Raw genomic sequence first — 20,377 nt, 5'->3', positions numbered from 1 at the left:
CAGTCAGCTGTAATGAATGTGTCGTTACATCCATCAAACCTCTATCTGCTGGAAGACGAAAGCGTTCACACGGACTGATAAAGTAAAATTACACACAACTAAAATTCAAAATTTTAATGTGGACCCATAATAAACAACATGAAGCAATATCACCTCATGTTTGGTCATCAGATTATATATGAGCTGAAGTGAGAGAGTAAAAAACAACAAAAATCAAACCCAGAAATGGTTAATATGTATTGTATTTGCGAGTGAGGATGTCTATGCTTGCTAAAACAAATTAGTAATCAAATGAATGCATGAAAATTCAATCCACCCTTAAAAATGAATGGAAACTTTGAATGGAAAGTTCCTAACAATGAACAATACTTCATATATGAATGTATAAATAAAAGTTCATGTTATTTAAGGAAGCTGCATTATTAAAGTGTATAGTTGAATGAGCTTGTGAAGAGTGCAGGGGGCAGCCTGGGGCTCGTGGATCATGTTTAAATGAACACATGAGATGTCCTCCAGCTGTCGCAGTGCTTCTCAATAGTCAGCTCAAACACAGACACGTATAACACAATCCCAGAGCTAATTATGATCGTCTCTGAAAGGTGGCACTCGCAGGGCTTTCTGTGACAGGACGTGTTAAAGTTATTTTGGTCTGGCCTCCAACAATCATTACTGCAGTTTCTCCTGAAAACTGTCAGCGGAGCCAGCGTTACCCATCATGCACTGGGCATCGCCACAGATTACGCTGACCAGCGGCCTCCTGCCTGCAGCAACACTAACATTGCTTGTGCCATTCTGGCCAAGTTGTTCCATTGCAGCACTGCAACTGATCCCAGTATGCACACACACAACCTCAGGCCTCGCACACATCTCACACACAACCTCAGGCCTCACACACATCTCACACACAACCTCAGGCCTCACACACATCTCACACACATCTCGCACACATCTCGCACACATCTCGCACACATCTCACACACAACCTCAGGTCTCACACACATCTCACATGGTTTGGACCCTGAAAATGAGTCTGAGCTGTGCACCAGATTGATGCGTTTAACTTTCAGACGTACAGAGACAGACGTCTGATCTCTGACCTGTGGGAAACACTGAAAGGACATTAAGCAAGTGATTTCAGTTACATCAGTGAGTTGTATTTTGTATAGAGTTAAGGAGGTCAGTTAATTCTAGTGCTTTACCGAATGCTGTTCTCTGCTCGCCGCACAAAGCATGACAGGATTCACTACACGGAAGAATCTCATTCCGCTTCTCGCAAATCAAGGATGCTTTCAACATATCAGCCTCGACATCCTGAAAATGCACTCTTGCTTACAGCCTCCTGCTCCTCTGGTCTGAGCACATGAACGCTGGCAGCTCTGTGATTAGAGCGAGAGAGAGGAGCCACAGGCCTGAGCTGACAGATCTGCTTCTGTTCACACTGAAGCCTGAGAGAGGAGAGCACAGTCCAGGGACCAGCACTGCACCGCTCCTCAACATGAGCATCTAAAGGCAACTTAAAACAACTAAATGTTTTAAAGACTGAAAGTCATCATGCACTGTACACTGTCCCAACCGGATCCAGTCAGACTCTAGAGTGCAACAATGTGCTAGCATTGAGTCCCATCATTCAATTCAATTAAAATGTAATCATCAAGAAGCATATCTAATTAAACTGAAATCATGAAACTTGCACAATTTAACATAAATTTATTAAAAGATTAACAAAAGTTAAATTTTAGAGCCCTTTGAAATCCATTTCATTTTCCCCATCTGGTGATTTCATTTTAAAATTTTCTTTTTTTTTTTTTTGCTATTTTGTTTTAATTTAAATAATAATAATAAATAAATAAAATACAATCAAAATAATTTTTGACACTTAAACTCATAAAACCATAACATATGGTTTATTAATAGTTAATGAATTTATTGCAATAATATGTTGTATTTTTTCAGAAATTCTATGTTGTCTGATTTAATTTATTACATTAACGACAAGTTTACTGTTAATATTCAAAACATGGGGGAAAAATGTGCAATATTCTTAAAATTTTTTACTTTTATTACTACTACTTGCATTCAGATGTAAAAATAACTCCATTCTATACTATACTAACCATTTCTTCAATTTTAATCAGACTTTTATTTTGACAGATTGTCAGGCCTGATCTTTGAGTGTCTGTGTGTATTTGATGTTTTCTTTTGTGTCATGTAAATCACAGGCCCCTACCAATGAAGCCCCCTGCTTCAATCCCAGTCGTCCTGTCTCTTCTGGGTGCTCAGGTTCCCACAGCACAGTCTGCGTCTGAGTTCATGAAACAGCAGCCAAACCACACACAAGTGACGCTGAAGCAGTCAGACTCAGCAGGCCTGGTGAAACAGGCTGGTTACCGTCAGTCCCACTCGGCCGCTGGATTAACAGGCATGTAATGTGAGGATAAGGATAAATAATCAATGAGGAGCGCTTCTGCGAGTGTGCCATCACAAACACACCGTCTGCAGCCAAGCAATCAGCATATCAATGGCACCTCGCGCTAGACAAACCCCCGATAACAGAGAAATTAACAAATGCTTGACATTTGCTCGACATCCATTATTCTGACACTTCTTCAGGATTTCAAAAGCCTGAGTGCATCCTTAATCAAAATTCATATTCCCCAAGCGAGCCACTGGCACCATATTGCAGCCCGCCTCAGCGCTGATGAAAACGGCACATTAGGGCCCTTTCAGACGCATTAAGACCCTTGGTGTGTGTAGACTCAAACACGCCCAAACGGGGAGCATCTGCAAGAGTCCCGCTCACAACATCTCCAGTATTCCTCCTCATTCCTGCTCCGGAGAAACATGCAAACTGGGTGGAATGGCATTTTAAAAAAAGGCAGATTATTACACCCAAATTCATTCATGGGGTTGTACGGGGCCCGGCCGTGGCCCCTCTCAGGGGAGGAGTGACAGCGCCTCATATGATCCGGATGGCACTCTGAAGAGCGCTTCATTTCCAATTCTAATGCCGAGGAGTCAGAGGACAGGCCCGGCTGATGCCGCCCATCACGCCCCTCGCCGAGCGCTCACTCAGGGGTGCGGGGATTTGCATGCGTCTCCATTGTGAGACGGGGAGAGTGACAGCACCGTGTCCAATTCACAGTCCCTCCAGAACAGCCAGAGAACTGCTGACAGACGACTCACAACATCTGTGTTACGGGACGCACGACAGGAGGACACGCTCTCCAGCGCTGCTCAGACGCATACGCTTCAGACACATAGTCCAGTAAATATCCCCACAGATGACACTTAATCACAATTAATCACATATTAACATCTGTAATCATAAATATACTGACATGTTCAACACCCAAATTGATGCAGAATTAATAAAAAAAAAAAAAAAAGTTAAAGAAAACTAGTAGTCGTTTTTTTGTTCATCATTTATTAAGCAGAACATGATTGATCTTGATGATTAATGGGTGCTTCCTTAAGGTTTGCTAAGCTTCCCATTGCTTTGGTTTCTACTGTAGTAGTGATGGGCGACATGATGATTTTTTTTTAAATAACTGCATGGTTGCGTCATGAATTGAGAGTTGGCTGTTAACTTAACATCAGATTACTGTTTCACATTCACAGCACGCTAAAACATCACACTTTTACTTGATTTGACAAACTGTGTGTAATTAGAAAGAGTAAAGAGTCCAGCATCAATATTTGATCACTGTTATGATGGAACAGCTGCAGTGACAGACATTTCTTCAATTATGTCTGGAGAGCAAAATAATCAATCAGTAAATATGATATTTTGAATATAATAACAACAGGGATTCATGTTCAGTCAGGTCTTCTGCGGTTTATTTGAGTTCACAGATTGCACATACTTGGAGACATATTGGTAACTATTTGCTTATTAGCTTGCATATTACTAGCATATTTGCTGTTTATAAGTACTTATAAAGCACATATGAATATTCTGCATGATCATATTCTAGATCCCATAATCCACTCCATACCTAAACTACATTACTACCAATTTATAAGAAGCAAATTAGGAGTTTATTGAGGGACAACTCTTAATTATAATGAATAAGTGTTCCCTATTCTAAAGCATTACCTGCATACTGATATATTTACACATTTACTTCATATTTCTTTAGACAGAATCATCAACTCTATTAATGTTACTCTGAATAATGTGATCTGATGAGCATTAGCTGCTTGCAGTCTGTCTGTTCTGACAAAAATTGGAAAAACATCCTAAATACTGACTCGTACGGTGGCTGAGAAAATTATTATTATTATCTCTGTATTAAAGCAATTATCTTTAAATGCTGATTTGTTTACAAGGAAACACTTGTTCTGCTGTCTCATGAGCTCCACCTGCTGTCAGACAGTGAAACTGCATCTTATTCAGCTGTCTGCTGTTTCCTGCAGATGATGCTTTGTGTTGTATAGTTTCACAAATATTAATTCCGATCTGTTATTGCATCAAATTGTGAATTACAATCTAATTAACATCGAAAACTTGTGAATTGTGAAATGCAGTGGTTCTGTAACTGTTACTTACATTCTGGGTCATACAAAAGCCCAGTCGGGGGGACATGTGATAAACCATCAAACCCCCATCACCATCATCTGTTTTTGTTCTGGTCTGTGTTAGCGATGTCAATATTCGATCATTCCCATGATCGAGCGGCGTCTAAATTAATGATGAATTAATCGTTAACCATACAGCAAACAGCATGACAGGATGAGCAAATGAACTCAAACGCAGCTTCCTCACACGAATGAACGGGTTGTGTAGTGTAAATAAAAGGCTGGTAGCAGGATTGTAAAATGACTAGATGTGATTCTGATTATTTGATGAATTTGGCTTTTTAAATTAGTTTCATGGTGTTCACTGTTGTATTTTAAAACTCAATCATTGCTCACCACAAGACTAGCAATGTGTGCTAAATAACTAAATAAAGTCAATATTGATTTCCTGAGGACTTTAACTGTAATAGCTCTGATGGGAATTCACTTTCAAAACACTGGCAGCCAATCAGAAGCGATCCTGCTTTAAAGAGCTCCAGCATTTAAAGCGCCAGACGCAATACTGCGGTGTGATTATACTAAAGGAAACATTATCCAGCGTATTCGACAGAACTCTCAAAAGGTGTCCCGAGTGTGCAGCATCCAGGAGAAGACGGAGCATGCAGATGGGATGAGCTCAGGGCCGCTGGGATGAGGAAGGACGAGGACGCCGCTCTGCTCTCAAACAGGGGGTGTATTGGCAGGCCTGAGCCCATGCTAACAGATGATGGATGGCCCAGTAGATACGTTGTGTCTTAAGAGCCTGATTTCCTGCCAGCACAATCAGGAAGCCTCCAGAGCGCCGCTCAGCTGATTGGACGAGCACAATCATTGTGTGAAAACACTACGGTCCACGTTTAGGGATCCCGTCCGATCAAATAAAACCAACAGTGCTCTTGGCTTCAGTTTGGGTTGTACTTCTGGCTGTCGGGAAAATAAACGCAAGCGCTGAACCTGCCTGCAAGACAAAACACAGCGCGAGTGTGAACGAGCGAGGCCATATATCAGGGTATTCCAGGAGGACAATGGCATATAAAGCAGCACATCTGGGGCACGAGACTAATACACACTGCATTCTCCAAACTGCTGACGCCAATAAGAGCGGCGCGCTGAGGGTAGACACGTATTCCTGCGGGACGCGGGGGGCGTACTCTATCTGTGATTACAGCACGGTCAAAACAGGAAGCTCCTGCTTCATATGACTTTCTAAGTGACCTCTGAAGAATGACGGCGTCTCGAGGGGTCTGACGGGATTACATGTGTTACATTCAATAAAGACACGCTCTCACTGTCTCACACACACACACACACACACACACACACAGGGAAGAGCAATCTGACGACAGATTATTAGATTAGATTAAATACAGACTTGAGCTCAAATGTGTCGGGTTTGTCTCGAGATATTTGGTCTAAAACATCACATTAAGAATTAGGATTGCATGATTAATCAAAATAAAACTGAAATCATGATATTTTGGCCAAAATGTGCAGACCAAGTCCAACAGTATTTTTTTTTATTTAGTAATTTATTTATTTTTTAATTTTGTAATAATAATAATATTGTTATAATTATTTATAGGCGTGTTTATATATTCACAACATTTTGGTCAAACTGTGCAGACTTAGTCCAACAGCAATATTTATTTTATTGTTTTATTTATTTAGTCATTTTTATATTTTCATTTTGTAATAATAATAATAATTATTATTATTTATTATTTAAAATTTGGCCAAACTGTGCAGAATTAGTCCAAGAGCGAAATTTCTTATTTTATTTTTATGTAGTAATTTTTAATATTAAAATTTAAAATCATAATAACAAAAATTCATAGCCATATTGATGATGACGATGTCTGTGACAGACTCATCCACACACAGCTCTGTTAATATATACATATACTGTACATACAATTAATATTCAATGCTCTTCAATTAACCATCACTATTATTGATTATTAAACACCAGTAGTCACATTAACATTTTTAATTTTTTTAAAGAAGTCTCTTCTGCTCATCAAGTCTGCATTTATTTGATCCAAAATACAGCAAAAGCAGTAATATTGTGAAATATGTTTACTATTTAAAATAACTGCTTTCTATTTGAATAGATTGTAAAATGTAGTTTATTTCTGTGATCAAAGCTGAATTTACAGCATTTTTACTCCAGTGTCACTTCTGATTATTATCATTATTATTTAAAATCCTTGAGTACTTTTTTCTCAGGATTCTTTGATGAAAAGAAAGATCCAAAGATCAGCATTTATCTGAAATAAAAGGTTTTTGTAACATTATACACTCTATATCTTTAGATTTATATTTCTAAACTTTCTATTCATCAAAGAAACCTGAAAAAAATTCTACTCAGCTGTTTTCAAGATTGATTATAATCAGACATGTTTCTCAAGCAGTAAAGCATCATATTTGAATGATTTCTAAAGATCATAAAGACTGGAGGAATGATAGTTAATTATTGTAGTAATTAGCAGTGCTGGTTACCATGGTGACTCTGAACTCTGATCACTAATAAAACATCGAATGCATGTGATTTATTTACATTTAGTCATTAATCAAAACATCTGACAGCACAGAGCAAGATCTCAAATACACGCCGGAAGAGAAAATATACTGTTTATGACACGCGTATAATGAGAATATAACCGTGAGGAGAGCTCTAGTCGAACACACACACGCCGTACCTGCGACACACGATCCATCTTTCTATCAGGGGAAATGACTAAAAACACTTTAAGATGCAAACAAGACCGTAAACACATTGCAGACGTCCTGTCACACTGCCGCGAAAGCGTTCAAAAGGCACACAAGAGTAAGCGCCCTCCTCATTGGCCGCGAGGACTGATGTCACTGAGTAAAGCTGCAGCTGATTGGAGGATTCTGACGCGAGTCCTGCTGTTGCTGAGAGGAGGAATAATTAAGGCTTGATTCATGGCAAATTCACCGATATAACATTATATAAAGAAGTCATACCTTACAGCAATTAACCTGACAATCTCTCGCTATCAAATTCAGCTTTAGTCAAAGTACAAGCACAGGATTTATAGAGAAATTACATTATAAACACACGAACACACACACACACACACACACACACACATAGATACATGCAGTATATAGAAGTTACATTTTCAAGCCAAGGGCAATACTGTATATAAATGTAAATTATGAGCATATGATATATTATGTTGTACTTCTGGACAACGTTTAAAGAAAGCATGCTTTATAATATTTGATATTTAATTCTATAAACTACAAACTGATGTATTTAATGTTTGATACACACAACCTGATAATCAAATTGCAAATGAAATGCAATTTAGTTTGAAATCCTGATGTAGTGTCTCACGCAGTGTTGTTTTTGTCTTTATTATAATGCTCCTGTGTCATAAATCTGTGCTCTTACTGTGTTAATACACTTCTTCCTCTGCTTCCAGTCCTTCAGAACGAGATACAGAGAGCACGCTTGAGCTCATTCATGTACGGTGGCACTGCTTCATTCTGACTGCATGCTGATTCATTATTATACACAGCATTCACAGTAATGGTCACAAAGCACTGAACTCAAATGACCAAATAAACCTCATGTCAGTTTCACCTCAGACTGGTAAAGTGTATTTCAGCGAATGAAAGCCGGTTCTGATAACAGCCTGAATGTGTTGGGTGAGTAATCCAGAGTGTGTACGGAGGCGTGCGATACGAGAGCGTGACCTTTGATCCCTGAATCACTGAGCGGTCCTCAGCGCTGGGGCCAGGACAACAGCAGATAGACATCAGGGTGACTGCTGTGAAAGAGGAGGGCAGGCCGTGGGGAATGGGCTTAGCCTCGCAGGTATCTGAGGATCAGTGTACGGAGATAAAACCAGAGAGTGTAATGGCTGTACAGAAGCGGATCAGAGGGGAGTGTGACGCTTGCAGAAGCTGCCGTGTGTGTGTGTGTGAGGACGCATGTAAACAGGCCAGAGGAACACACAGCGCCGTTAACCAGCTGTGAAGACGCACAGTAGGAGGTGAATTTGCAAAGTGTGTTGTGTTTGATATCCAGGAGATGCAGAGCTGATCTTTGCACTCGCCGCATAGAGCTGCGCTTCTAATGACACCATTTTACCTCGACACACACACACACACACACGTTTCGTTCTGTGAAAAGTGTGTTCATCCCATAGGTGTAATGGTTTTTATAATGTAGAAACTGTATATTCTATGGCCCTTCACCAACCCTACACCTAACCCTAACCCTCACAGGAAACTTTGTGCATTTTTACTTTCTCAAAAAACTCATTCTGTAAAGCGTTCTGAAAAATTGGGACATGGGTTATGTCCTCATAAGTCACCCTCTCATTATAATACCTGTGTCATACCCATGACATTATACAGAGTTGTGTCCTGATATGTCACAAAAACATGCACACACACACACACACACACACACACACACACACACAGAGAGACACACACACCAGCCTCACACCTGCAAAACACAACCCACTTCTAACGTGTGTTTGTTTAGGCTAGTGTACTTATTCATTTTTAAACAGCGTTGAACATCCTGACACGGTTCTCTCAACGTTCAGTGAACGTTCTTCTGGTAACATTATTAGAACGTTCATTCAAAGTTGTCTGGTCTTTAATAACGTTTTTTTTTTTTTTTTTTTTTTTTTTTAAGCACGCTATAATGTTTTTCTGAAACGTTTTAGCTGGACATTGGTCTTTTTTAAACATTACTATATATTTACTACTTGCTTCAGAGAACATTCATTCTGTGTGTCCCTGTGTGAATGTAGTTTTGTATTGTGTCTCAAACACACAAGATGATCGTCTCAGTATATGAGACGTGAACACATCTCCAGAGCTGCTCTGATACAAACACACTCTCAGACAGATCCTCAACAAACTGACTCAGTAAAACATGGATTTAATAGACATTATGGCAGGAACATTTCTATTGTATCATAAAATGTACTTAATACTCAAATTAATATTATCATTATTTTTCAAGGAATCTCATTCAACCACGATATCTTGTCATTCATGTTTTAATTTATACACTTATGCTCAGCATCTTCATCAAAATTTGACAAAAAATAAAAATGCAATGTTTTGTTATAGATTGTCATATTTTCATTTGATTACATTTTATTAAATAGTTAGTTTTATTAATGATTTTTGACATATTTTGATGATAAATTTGTGTTCTGAATAAAACTAAATAAATAAATAAAATTGAAAACAGAATTACAGAAAAATAAAATTGCTTCACAGGACCCTAAATTAAAAGAGATTTTACTTTGTGCAACATTTACTTCCCATCATGATAAATATTGATATTGTATGATATATATATATATATATATATATATATATATATATATATATATATATATGTGTGTGTGTGTGTGTGTGTGTGTGTGTGTTTTCTCTAACGTTTATTGAACCAAAAAAAAACATTTTAAACACATTTTGATCATTCCGAGAATAACTTCATAATAGAGCAAACATTCTTAAATCATATTTCTGATAGCTCATGTCACAGAGCAGCACTCAGGATCAGGTTGGTGGAGGTTTTATTCCTCTCATAAGTCGGTTGATGTTTATCATATTCGGTCCAGTGAAGGTTATTATTATATTATTATTATTGTTATTATTATTATTATTATTATTATTATTATTATTATTATTATTATTATTATTATTATTATTATTATTTTAAACGGTAAGCTATCGAAGCTCTCACACGGGTTTCAGCTCAAATGGCTGCAGTGTTTTCTGGTAAAAGTCTCTCCGTCACATCACTCCCGCCCCTGAAATCCCACAGCTATATTTCACATGAAAGAGTACAAGACTCGGAGATTTTAAAGCTGCTTCTTTCATTTATTTTATTAGCTTTTAATGAACGTAATTAGATGGCAAGTAATTAAATGTAATTGTGCTCGCGACATCCTCCCCCATCGTTGTAAATTGGCCCAAACAACATGTGTGGTATGAGCAAATTTGCTGGATTAATTGGGGATAGATAATATTTTTGGATTGTATTTCACAGTAAATGGCCGCGCGCCGAGACAAAGACAGCAGCGGCTCGCGCTCATTAATCTCTGTCGGGGGAGCGCGCGCTGTCGGGAGCGCGCCTCCGGAGCCGCAGAGAGATGCATCAGGGCCGATCCTCACTTCTGCGATGAGTGCTAATTACTCTGACACAAGACACAAGAACCTGGACAGTGTGGCCTCGCTAGAGCAGACACGCATCTCTGAGTCTGTTCTCGCTGATAGAAACTTCTGAGAACCAACGCGATGCGAGTTTAACACACACGCGTCCAGTGTCAGGCTTTAAACTAAATAATGATCACACTCGCTACTAAATAACATATCTATCTCTCTCTCTCTGTGTGTGTGTGTGTGTGTGTTTATATTTGTTTGTGTGAGTTGTGTCGTCACGCCTCACACAGGGTTTTTTTCCTCTTTTTTTTTTTTTTGTCATCATTTCTAATATCCTGGAGGCATTTTTCTCATTATCAAATATTGTTTGATGTCTTTGTTTGGTGATGATTAATGGCAAACGCTGTAAATGCAGTGTTAGTCTCTCTCTGAAGGAGATGCACGTGTTTTGTGCATGCGGTCATTCCTCAGGACCACACTCGTCTGTCTTCATTCTGCATGGCTTTTTAAGCTCAGTAAATGAATCTATTAGCGTCTGAGGTTGGAGTATTCGGTTGCATTCTTTCACATCTGCTCCTGTGATTGTGGTTTTTTCCTGCGCTGGTGCAATAATGCTTTTGTGGTTGATATGTTTTTATATAAGAGAGATTGAAAACCCATGATATTCATGACACGGCAAGCAAACAAACAGCGAGACTGAAGATCTGTGCCATTGTATCTCTCTATTGGCATTATCCAGTGAGATCTGAAGGAGAGGAGAATGGCAGATATGAGCAGAAGCATTGTGCGGCGTCTCATTTAAACACATTTGGAGAGCGAGGCAGACAGAGAGAGGCTAAATGAAAGGTTATGCTTTGCCCTGTGTTTGTATTGTCAATAACTGGAGAAGGCTGTCAAGAAAGTGCAGAGATAAAGGTCAATAACTCTGACAAATGTGTTTGTGTTTGAAGAGTGGCTCTGATAGCAGCCACAACACCGACACAAACACCGCAGCTCATAATAACACACTCATTATTTTAACAGACAGAAACACAAGCGACCCTCCGTCTGTCTGTGTGTGTGTGTGTGTGTCAGGAAAATGAAGCACACTGGATATTAATCTCCACATTCATAGAATCCATAAACTGATGGTCTTTATCAAAATACACACATTCACACTGCTGTGTGCTTCAGGATCTCTTCATATTATGCACTGTCAAATTAACGCCACAAATAACCTCAAAGTTATTCTGTGTTCTAAATTAATACAACCTACAATTCTATGTATATTCTATATATAATGCAGAATAAATAAAAATAAATTATGCACATATTTTTACCATTTAATTAATGTATTTTTTATAAATATATGTACTATTTAAATAAACAAAATAATGTACTGTGTCTATAGTATTTATTCAAATCGTCTAATTTAAAAAAAAAAACCTTCTAAATGTAAATAGTAGCAGAATAATTATAGCTACAAGGAAACTGAACAGTGTGTGTGTGTGTGTAAAAATAAAAGAAATACTGTTTATTGACAACAAATGATTGTGAAAGATTTCCATCACATCTAATGTTTGTAGTTTGTAATATAATTTTCAGTTTTATATATATATATATATATATCTTTTCCTTTTTTAACTGGAAAATAAATGTCCCATTCCTGTGTTTGTTGGTTTTAGGAAGCAGATGCTATGAATGTCTGTTTCCACACATTCAGGGGAAGTTGTGTGAAGTGTATGTATAACTCCTGCTGGGGAATAAAATGCATGCAGATGTTTGTATATATTTGTATTTTTTCTCTTGTCTTCTTTCAGTGAGAGGTTGTTTGAGAGCCTGTGCTGGTTCCACTGGGAATATGAAGTGTGTTTGTGTTCGGTGTGATCTTCTAAACTCAGGGCTGTTTCTGTGTGTTATTGCTCGTGTGTTGTGCGGATCTTTTGTGAAGTAGCTGCTCCGACATTCTTTCATTATCTGGAGCAACAAAGAAAGTCTTTTGTGTGCAGTTTTCCTGCAGGCTCCTCCATCCGTCCGTGACTTACTACTGTCCCCTGCTGGCCGTCCACAGCACTGAACAGGACCCCTGCTCTGACCCGAGTGTGTGTGTGTGTGTGTGTTGAGCTGCAGTCAATGTGTCTGGAGTAACACACACTGGACTGTGTTTGTAATTGTGCTAACACGCTGAGAGGAAGAGCTGCTCCGAACACCTCGTTCTCTGGGTAAATATGGCAGATTTTCAGAGTAATCCTGCAGAATGAATGTTGTAAGATGATGTGCATGAATGTGTTTGTTCTCTGGTGCAGAGTTAGGTTTGGATCGATCATTAATGTGTCTTCATGTGCAGCTCTTTGTGCTGTTATTATTGCCTTCTCAGGGTGTTTCTGCAGGGGGTTAAACGTCTCGGCTGACAGTTCACGGATGTGCAGTCAGGTTACTCATGTCAAATGACCAATTAAAGGGGCTATAGAGGATGGCAGGGCGGTCTCTCACGGGACACCAATCAAACGAGAGCTCTATCACTCAAATGTAAACTGGATTCATTCATTAGCCATTTCCCAGCCCTATCATTATTCATTACACACGAGCACAGAGAGACACACACACCGTTCAGCTGCACTGCATCACATTCACTGTGACAAGATATTATTCTAATGATTGTTATAGATCCATTTGTAGCATGCATTCTGAATTTAATAAAAACTCAAAAAAAAAAAAAAAATGTATTGCTTAAAAATCCCTCAGAAATTATCTTTTTAAACTAAATCCTAAAAGTAATGTCACAATGTGTTTAACTGCAAACATATGAAATAATATTATGCACATCTCATACTGAAGCACTGCAATTTAACACATTTATTTCAGTTTATAGCATGCACTCATGATTTTGTATGAACTATAATTACATTTATATTATTTAAAGATCCCTGTGGACTTTTTAAGGATTTTTTTTGAAAACGAAATTCAAAAATTAATGTCATTATGGGTTTTACTATATAAATAATTATGAATCTGCACATCTCTTAATACTGAAGCACTGCAATTTAAGGCATTATTTATTTGTAACAGAAGTGTGTGTGTGTGTGTGTGTGTGTTTCACCTCCTCTAACACACATGTCTTTCTCTCATTGATCACGCGGGTGAAGATTAGCATCCCGAACCTCAGGAGTGTGTGCTGATCAGTGCTTGACCTCTGACCTCACACCTGCTGCTTAAACACACTAATAGCATTAAGTCATTGAGGCCGTAAACGCACTAAACATCTCTGCTTCAGAAACATATAGAAACACACACACACACACATCGGTGTGCAGTGAAGCGCTGCTGAGTGTTGATGAGCAGAGTGTGTGTGTGTGTGTGTGTGTTTCTATATGTTTCTGAACAGACAGAGAAGACGCTCTTTTCTAGATTTGTATGTTGATGCTTGTATAGTCGTGTCTTGGCTGTTTTTGAGTGGCTTGTTGAAACAGTGCTGTCCTTCTGAAGGCGTCTGGTGTGCCGTGGAAGCAGAAACAATGCTGGGCAGTGTTACACTAACAGAGATATATGTGCATCTAGAATTACACAGAATTATGACACAATCGCTGCATGATTTACAGTCTGTCAGAAGACAGATATTACAATGGGAGCGTTTGTAACCCATGATGTGACGTGTTTCTGAGTGAAACAATGCAGGGTGGGACGGAGACAGGTTTTAAGGCTGTTTGTTGGTCTATATTTAGATTGGCAAATGTTGTTAATGTTATTAATGTATGCATGTGTGTTTGTAGCTGTGCTGAAAGTGTGATGGAGTGTGTTCATGTCTGGTTTATTTTAACAGGTCATAGTATCTGATCAGATTGTGGGACTGTAAGTAAAGTCTCCTCTGCTCAGCAGAGCTGCATTAATTTGATCAAAAATAAATAAAATAAAAACATTGGAATATTATTCTGTAAATCATCTGTTTTCTGTGTGAATCTGTGTTAAAGTGTAATGTATTTCTGTGATGCTCCGCTGTATTTTCAGCATCATTCCTCCAGTCTTCAGTGTCACATGATCTTCAGAAATCAGAATAATATGATGATTTACTGCTCAAGAAACATCTCTGATTATTATCAGTGTTGAACACAGTCGTGCTGCTCAATATTTCTGTGGAAACTGTGATACATTTTATTTTCCAGGATTCACAGATGAACAGAAAGTTCAGAAGAACAGCATTTATTTGAATTATTTGAAATCTTCTATAATATTATAAACGTCTTTACTGTCACTTTGGATCAATTTAATGCATCCTTGATGAATAAAAGTATTAATTTCATTAAAAACCCACATGTGAAGATCATGAAGGTTCTGACACACTCCATTAATTGAGATCTGAATTAAACCGTTGTATTTTCTGCACTTTTGGAGAATGGTTGACTTGTTGACAGTGTCCAGATACGAAGCTAATTGTAAAACGAATTGTGCTGTCACTCTTCAATAGATACGTACATCTAATTATCCACACCTGCTTTATTTTGATCATTTATAGGACTCCATTTACATTTCATTATCAGAACCCAATATTGAATTGAATTCAAATAAACAATCTGACTGATAAAAGCAGCAAACGTCAGATCCTGTCAGACGTGAAGATGTTTCTGAAGAGCTTCTTCATCTGATTTGAGTTTCAATCTCAATTCTGCTGCAGTCACACATCTGTCACTATTATAATGATCTTCCACATGTATCATTATTATTATTATTAAAGTTAAAAAGAGGATGCTTTGTAAATAGATGTTTTAAATAGATATAACACAGCGTGTAGAAATAGCAATCCATTCGTCCACAAATAGTCCTGCATTTCATCTTTCAAAGGCTGGAAATGAATTTTTCCACACAAAGGGAAGCACATCTAAATTTAGGGATGAATCATTTATTCTTCTGATTGTAAAAGAAATCCAGCAGATGAAGAGATCTAGAGGAACGTCATCTCAGGTTGAAATCAAACCAGGTCTAAAAATACTGCAGCGCTCTGACCATCATAATAAACACACACACACACAGCGTTAAGAGTGTGAGGTTTAATGAGTGACACACACACCACAAAGCTTTCTTTCCTCTTCACACAGGCCTTTGTGTGTGAGTGAGCTTGACAGCGCTCTGTGTCTGAAACCTTCCCCGTTACATCACAAGCTGTCAAAGCCTCTACCCATAATGCTCTTGTGCAGCTCAAACTGCTTGGTGTTGTTTTCTCCAGCACTGATGCATTTGTGCTGATTTTTGCTGTGAAATGTGCGACCAGATATACAAAGGAATGCATGATGTTTACCTGCAAACGTGTGTGCTTTTCACCTGCGAGCGTGCACATGATTGCTCAGACCTTCCACACGGCTGAAAATAAGATCCAACAGATCAAATCACTAATGAAGAAATCAAAGGAAAACTCTTGAGTTGTTTATTAGTTTATCTTTAAATCAATAGTGGTTTTAGGTTCATAAATCTTTTTTTTTTTCCATTGATTGTATTTTTAAAAAAATTTAAAATCTATTTTATTATTATTATCTTTACATATGTTTTTCAGTGATAAAAAGCATTGAGAGCTCTTAACTAACCATAAAAAAAATATTTCACTGATGTGGGCTCACATGTCACTCTGGTTGATATACTGAATACTGATTTTATATTTGTGATGATTTTTGCTGGTGGTGTGAAAATAAACTGTGTTTGGAAAATTACAGTCATTTTGAGAAGTGTAAAAAGAGTGACCAAATGGACAAATTTAACTTGTGAATACATTTGGACACAGTTTTTACCTACAAACATGCATTTTAATAATTACAAATGTACATGTGTATTTGTAAGGTGCATTCAGAATTAGTTTGGCTTTCACAAGCAAGCATCATTTTATATTTTACATATGCTTTGGCAATGCAAATCTTTTTAGCATGCAAGTATAGCCACTACTACAGAGAATGAGAAAAATAAGAAATATATCCAGATTTTTTGCTTCATTAAGGATATTCTACTCATATTGTTTTCCCTCTTGGATGAATCCCTTCTGCTTGTCTTGGTCTCATCTTATTAATATTAAAAGCATGCACTAAATGTGAAAGCACATGGCACATTTCTCCAGCTCCTCGCTCAGGAAGCCTGATTTCCTGACGGCTCTTAACACATGTCAATATGAAAATAAGAGGTGTCAGAGGATAATGGTCAAGGAGGAGGAGCGGGACGTCCACGTCAGGTCTTTAAGAGCCGCCGGCTCCTCTAATGGAGGCAGAAAGTGGCCGTGTCATTCCTGTCAGCATCATGTGTTTTAAGCCAGCCAGGCCTGTAATTCTGTGCCATTAAAAGTGGGGAGGTGAGCGGCTTCCCAGCGGTGTCAACAAATGCCCTCCTCCTCAAGCCTGCTGCTGCACACATCCTCACAGGAAACCTTGTGCTCGGCGTGGAAACATAACCACTGGTTGTGTCACTCCAGCCGTCACCAAGTCAATCACATCACACAGGTGGAATTACAGAGCCGTCAATGTCACACGCTGCACAGACGACGCTCCGGAGGAGCGGGACACTGTCCTGCTGTTATACACACATATATATATATAGAAACTGAACTAAAACCTAAATAATAATATTTATATTATAAATAATATCAAACCTAAATAGTGATTTTTATATACATATATAAAAATGTAATATAAATTACAAAAGCACATAAAAAGTAATGAAAATAAAACAATTGAAAACTCAAAAGAAAAACGGAAAAAAATTATTGCATTGATTTATTTATTTTTTTTTTGTCAGCCACTTCTGCTTTTTTTAAATAATTTTCCCAAAACTGAAAGTCGTTGCTTTTAAACAAAACAAACCTGTTTTATTTATCTTCATGCATTTCTTTTTATCAACACTTGAATGTGTGTAAGTTTCATGAAAAAAAGCAACATTACGAACAAGCTGAGACTCGGTCCGGCTCAGATTCAGACAGATGATCAAAAGATAGCAGATCATATCACTTCTGATCTTAAAGCATTCGTTCACTTCCAGAGTAAATATGTCCTGATCATTCCCTCACCCACATGTCACCCGCAATGTTCAACTCTTCAGTCGCAAAGAAATTAAGATTTTAGAGAAAAACGTTCCAGGATTTTCCTCCATATAATGGACTTCAGTAGGATCAATGTGCTGAAGATCGGATCGCAGTCTCAGCGCAGCTTCAGAGAGCTCTACAGCTGAGGAATAAGACTCGTATCTAGAGAAAACATCACTCATTTACTAAAAGAAAGACATACAAATAAACATTTATATACGTTTTAACCACAAATGCACATCTTGTGCGTCGTGAGCTAGTGAAAGACAAACTTTTGTGGTTAAGAAGCATATACATGTTTATTTACTTTGTAGAAAAAATGACCAATAGTTTAGATCAGACTCTGGTATCGTGAAGCTGAAGAAGCTGAAGAAAGACATGAAGATCTGGGATGACGTGTGGGAGAGTGAATTATCAGGATATTCTCATTCTGAACGTGAACGACTCTTTTAAGATCTTCTCACTTGTCCATAACTAAACTGAACTAATCCAGTAAATGAACAGGCTTTCACCCAGACGCTCTCTGTGGCTCCGTGATGATGATGATGATGATGATGAAGAAGGTCTGATGTTAAAAACACGTGTTGTCTCTCCTCACTGGGTGCTGTAGTGTGATCCGGGCTGTTTTATGCTGCAGATAAAGATGAGCGGCGGTCTGTCAGAGACACCTGCGGGGGGCCTGTCACCCAAAACTGTGCTGCACAGAGAGATTTAGAAATGGGAAACACCTGTGACCGAACGAGGCCGTGACCAATGGGTGAGGAACGCACTGAAGCTCATGTGTTTGTCCTGTAAACAGTCCAGAAACAGACAGTTCACCGAGTTCTCCAGCTTCTCAAAGCTCTGCTCAGATACGAGTCGAGAGGCTCGTGGATGGTGCGCTGTTTGAGACGAGGAGCTTGTGTGTTAAGAGTTTAATGATACATTTAGCATTTTACACCTTGCCATATTTGATGAGCTCCGTGTACCAGGAGCTTTCATTCTTTACATAAATTAAATCTGTTCATTGCATCTTTTTCATATATTTTTTTTTTAGGTTTCAAAGTTTTGGTTTAATAGTCTTCCAAAGGAGGGCCAGAAATATCTCAGGTTCCAATAAAAGCATCTTAATTTGTGTTTTGAAGACGAATGGACGATTTATGGGTTTGGAACAATATTAAGTTGTGACAGAACTTATATTTTTGGGTGAAGTAATACTTTAAGGAGCTTAATTAAATGTGTTGTGCATTGCATGTTAAAGATGAATTGTGTATGTTGTGCTTTACCATATTTAATAAGCTCAGTGTATGTGCATTGATCAGTTTTAATATGTGAATGCATACTTAATTAAATCTTTTCATCACATAACAGATTAATATGGATTACCTCAATAAATTCTTCAAGAGTCAATGTTTTGGTGTAATGGACATCTGATGGAGAGCCAGAAGTGTCTTCATCCGAGCGGATCTCAAGGTTGTGTTGCAGGTCTGGGCTGTTGCAGGTTTGTTTCGGTGCAGTTACCTCACTGTCAAGCCAGAACACATCAGGGTTTGTGGGAACTAGTCAAACATCCCACGACAAAGCCCACAAACACAGACTGAACATGTTCAGTGGCTGAAAACAAACAGCATCAGGGTTGAAGTGTGAAGGAGTCTGGCGTGTTTTCCCCGTCGGGGTGAAGGTTATTGAAATAAGTACTCAGCTCTGTATCTGAATGCTGCAGTGTTTAAAGATGGTGTCAAACAAATGTCCTCCTCTCCAGATGAGTTTATCAAAGCCGTCTCGCTGGAGGACACTGTGATTAAAAACACTGGTGTCCTCAGCAGGCCCAACCGCTTCAAAACCCAGCGCTGCCTTTTCACATGAACGCCAAGAAGAGAGGTTTTCATCTTCCCTCAGTGATATTTGGGGCTTATTTTCTGTGTGGTAGCACAATCTTGTGAAGTGTTTGTGAACGCCGCACATCCAGTGATGTATTACGGCTCAGACTCGCAGAACTCAGATTACAGATTCAATTTCACATGTTGGATGAAATAAATATTTAAAAACTTTTGTAAGTGGGTCGTTACTCACTAGCCAAGTTTCCAAAATGAAAATGCGTAAAAAAAAAAAAAAGTTTTTTATTCACACTGCTAAAAGCGGTAACCTGCAATTGCTATTACGATATGCTATTTCTGCCAAATTTAACCCAATAAATGAGTGTTGTTGGTATATATATATGTGTGTGTGTGTGTGTGTTTATATTGGTATATAGGTTGGTGCAATGATATTAATTTTTTTTTTTTTTACTTGAATTAAACTAGTTAACCATTTACCACTTTTTGCAATGCAAATCTACCGGTTTGCAGTGGTCTGCAAAATGATTTCGGTAGCACTTTATTTTACAGTCCTGTTCCTCATGTACATACTATGTACTTATTATAGTAATTACAATAACTATGTAATAACTAGGTATTAACCCTGAACCTACCCCTAAACCTAACCCTACCCCATGTAGTTACCTTGTGTTACCATAACTTTCTTAGATAAATACACTATAAGTACACTATAAGTACATGTAAGTACACGTACTGTAAAATAAAGTGCAATCATGATTTCTCATCTTTAATTTAAAAAAAAAATCAAATACTTATTTATGTGTCAAAG

General features: G+C 38.2%; 2 long non-coding RNA genes across 3 annotated transcripts; one reads left to right on the top strand and one right to left on the bottom strand.

The window, feature by feature from the left end:
* Positions 1–4,270: 4,270 nt before the first annotated feature.
* On the bottom strand, positions 4,271–7,370 carry LOC127933222 (uncharacterized). The gene is made up of 2 exons (XR_008147463.1): positions 7,257–7,370; positions 4,271–5,515 (listed from the first exon to the last, which is right to left on the bottom strand). It is a non-coding gene; the product is annotated as an uncharacterized LOC127933222 (long non-coding RNA).
* A 5,434-nt stretch (positions 7,371–12,804) lies between these two features.
* Positions 12,805–19,847, top strand: LOC127933223 (uncharacterized). Of its 2 annotated transcripts, none has more exons than XR_008147464.1 (3): positions 12,805–12,926; positions 18,390–18,509; positions 19,103–19,847. It is a non-coding gene; the product is annotated as an uncharacterized LOC127933223 (long non-coding RNA). The 2 variants fall into 2 exon arrangements; XR_008147465.1 differs by having other exon boundaries at positions 18,789–19,847.
* The last annotated feature ends 530 nt before the right edge of the window (positions 19,848–20,377 follow it).

This window comes from Carassius gibelio, chromosome A17, assembly GCF_023724105.1.
Source record: "Carassius gibelio isolate Cgi1373 ecotype wild population from Czech Republic chromosome A17, carGib1.2-hapl.c, whole genome shotgun sequence".
Lineage (NCBI taxonomy): Eukaryota > Metazoa > Chordata > Actinopteri > Cypriniformes > Cyprinidae > Carassius > Carassius gibelio.
Note: the sequence above shows the minus strand (reverse complement) of the source record. Positions and strands in the feature narration are given on the sequence as shown.